Source organism: Limulus polyphemus, unplaced genomic scaffold (assembly GCF_000517525.1).
Source record: "Limulus polyphemus unplaced genomic scaffold, Limulus_polyphemus-2.1.2 Scaffold1745, whole genome shotgun sequence".
Taxonomy (NCBI): Eukaryota; Metazoa; Arthropoda; class Merostomata; order Xiphosura; family Limulidae; genus Limulus; species Limulus polyphemus.
Window position 1 is genome coordinate 94,351 of NW_013667355.1, and position 3,680 is coordinate 98,030.

Consider the following 3,680-nt stretch of genomic DNA (forward strand, 5'->3'; position numbering starts at 1 on the left):
TTATTGAATTACGTTTTCCGAAAAACGAATCGATTACTAACATACATACAAAACTGTAAAAAACAAGTAAACTATAATTGGCTATAAAAAGGTAACCACCATAAATAATTTATAAACATTTATAGTTTTTTGCCTTCTTTATTCAACTTGAATATTAAGATAAATTGCAGGTGAAAAACTGAAGATAAACATGAATGAAGTACTTAGAACAATAACTGGTCTAACGTACGTTAGGCTTAGATAAGAATGATATCTTGAGGCCTGAAAATTAAGAATCACCAGTTAACAATTTACTAACTACATTAAAATAATTAAATATATTTATTTCTATGGTAATAAAAAAAAAACTTATTTTAACAAAATGTTACAAAGTACAAAATTTATGAATGATGTTATAACATTAACTTATTTTGTATTCTAAGTTCCAGAACACATAGTAATTAAACAAGATGAAAGGAGAATTGTACAATTTTAATCACTTCGTGACAAGTTTGAAAAAGCTCGGCTCAGTTATAAATAATATTAAAATTTACGTTTGGTAGTTAATAGAGTGGATTTAATAACTTGTAGGTTGTAAAACAAATAATAATGGAAAATGGACACGTTTTTTAAGTTTTAAAAGTTTATACATTAATGTAAAAAATTACGTTCGCCCGAACAGGGACTCGAACCCTGGACCGTTAGGTTAAAAGCCTAACGCTCTACCGACTGAGCTATCCGGGCTTCGTAATATTATATAACTTACTTTAAATATTCTTATAACTTAATATTTTTACCATTTTATTTATGTGTTTGAATTTTTTATCTTCATACGACAATTTAGTTATCACTCTGAAACTATGCTTAGGACGAGAGAGATGCATAGCATAGAACACTCATCATGAGTGTTAAAATAACGATTAGGGATGAACTTACTCTAACTTCTAAGTAAAACAAATTCCACCATGCAGAATATTCAATTTCTTTAGGAACTTGCTAACCGAGGTAGTTATAATTGGACAATTACAACTTCCTTGCTGCTGATGTGAAATTCTTAAGTTCATGTACGCCGGAGTTGGGTCAACAGACCGGGCAGCAGCCGGACCAACATTTTGTCACAGTAACTGTAGGGCTTTTTTAACTTTAACTTGCACTTCAAAAATTGTTTCTAGGTAAATATATATATACTTATAGTATTATGTATGAATCACTTTAACAATGCATAATAAATTAAATGTGTAATCTGCAAGTGTACATACTTGTGCTTGCTTATAGTATAAGTGCCAGTGAGCTTTTGCTTCTTACACCCCTGTTGGTCAGCAGTGTAATCACAGTCTGACGCATCTATCTAAATGGTTCTTAGGCTGGGAACGTTTCGTTAATGACGTACATTACGAAACAAGGGACACTTTCGCCGTAAAATCAGTAGTATTAAGTTGCATTGTTAAAGGCGCTAAATTATGTTAATTGTACAACTTATTTTAATTTTAAATAGCACTAAATTGGACAAATTTTGAAAAGACAGGTTGGTTATCATTACATCGTTATCGCATCAAGAAATTTCTAAAACGTTCCGATTCATAAAACTTCTACATTTCAGCAAGAATATTTACTTTTAGTTTTAAACAATTATATTTAATGTAGGTCGGTCAATAAATCTGAAAGTGAGAAAAGAAACTTTTGTTTTCCTGCTTCATTATCTTCGAACCGTGTTTCTTTTTTACTGTATTGTTTTACTGTGCTCACTAGAAAATCTCCGTCTTGGTTTGCACGTTATCAAGAATACGAAGCCCAGCCAATAGGACAGCTAATTGGAAAAACTCAACGTTCTCTGCCTCACTACGATTCATTTGTGAGGGCTTGAATACACCTGATAGGGAGAGGGGAACATGTTAATTGACCTCTGTGACAAGAAGTATGCAATAAAAACTTTAGAACTGTAGATTTTACGTAATGCGATATTCGTTGTCGATTTTCGGTATTATTGTTTACAAAAGGATGTTGACGAAGCTATTCAATTGTAATAAAAATTAAATTAAAATATGGGTTTAATTTCAAAGCTAAGCAGACAATGCTAGTAAATCCACACTAAACAACAAAGATAATTTCTTTTTCTTACCAATAGGATATGGGAAGCACGGTCTGAAATTCACAAAATTTCTAACCGATCCTTCACAAAAATTCTAACTGGTCCTCCAAGGATTTTAATAAATCCTTTTCAGATTTAACTAGTCCACTCCAAGAACATGTATATATATATGTTAATTCCATTTTACCAATTCTAAATTCCAAATTTTTTTTGAAGAAAGACACAATTCCAAATATTTATATGCAAGATTAAACAAAATTATTTAATTGAAAGTAACAGCTCTTTGATTACATCACTCTTGAATTGTACATAAATTTTATATTAGTCCAGATAAAATAACTTGACTTGAGATTGCTATTTTAATACGGTTTGTTTGTTTGAAGTTAAGCACAAAGCTGCACAATGGGCTATCTGTGTTCTAACGTTGTAAGTCCGCAAACATATAGCTATGCCACTGGGGGTGGGGGGTGGGGGTGGGGTGGTATTAATACGGACCAAAAGGTAAGGTATTTCTCCATTGTGATGAAATGTTAATATTCGTCACACTTCGTTTGGATCGATCCTGTCATTCACATACTCCAGGGACCTCCTTTTCATTTCAGACGTCATAGGGATTTGCAATAATGATTATATTAGAGACTCCATTTGGAAGATTGAAGTAAATAAGATACTTTCGCAAGGCGAAAATACAACCATGGTTTTAGGAAAATAGTAAAGAAATGTCCGTTTGATGACAAGGTAGAACAGGAAAAAAAATGCTTAAAATTCGTTGAGCCAGTTATTTTCTTTTCGTTTTTGTTATTCTAGTCAGCCCAAGGGCCTCCTAAACGACGCGAATATCGGACCCTAATGAAAAGATGAAAATTCACCTTCGTTTTTCCTTGGTTTTATCCACCATGCATTGAGGTTACTTGGTTTCTTTCGACGCGTTTTCACACTTGATGTATTCAAACATTAATACAGTGATTGGAAATAAGCGAAATATAACGACTGAAGTATTCGGGTTAGATGTCGGCAAACGTCGCCATAACTTTATTATGACGCATTTTCATTATTAATGGACTAATTTGTTTGTTTGTTGCAATGCACAAAGCTATCTATAGAATGCCCACTGCGGGTATCGTAATTCGATTTTTAGCGTCATAAGCCCACTGACTTAACGCTGAAGCCTGGTAATTAGGGTGCTCGACGTACAATCCGCGGGTCGCGGATTCGAATCCTTGTCACTGAACATGCTCGCCCTTTCAGCCGTGGGAGCGTTATAATTTTCTCATTTTGTTCTCAATTTTCTCCTGAGCTAGATTCTTGACACCTTTTTTTGTTGTTGTTAATGCTTCTTTCGAGTCATTCCAAAACAGCTCACACGAACGTCTGATAATACAACTGCATTTCTGTGTATTTCTGATTGTTCTTACATTGAACTGAGATTTAGATATTTTGTAATTTTGTTTTCTATTATTCTGTGGGTTTCTTCACACATGAGTTAGGAAAGTAGATTTGGTCTCAAGATTCTTGTGCTCCAGATGTGCATGATCAAATTCGTATAAGGAACCTCGGTATGTTGAGATAGTACCTTCGTTTACAGAAAAGCCGTTGCTCTAACAAACATAGT

General features: G+C 33.5%; 1 non-coding gene across 1 annotated transcript; it reads right to left on the reverse strand.

Moving 5' to 3' along the window:
- Window positions 1-650: 650 nt before the first annotated feature.
- Window positions 651-723, reverse strand: Trnak-uuu. The gene has a single exon. It is a non-coding gene; the product is annotated as a tRNA-Lys (tRNA).
- Window positions 724-3,680: the final 2,957 nt, after the last annotated feature.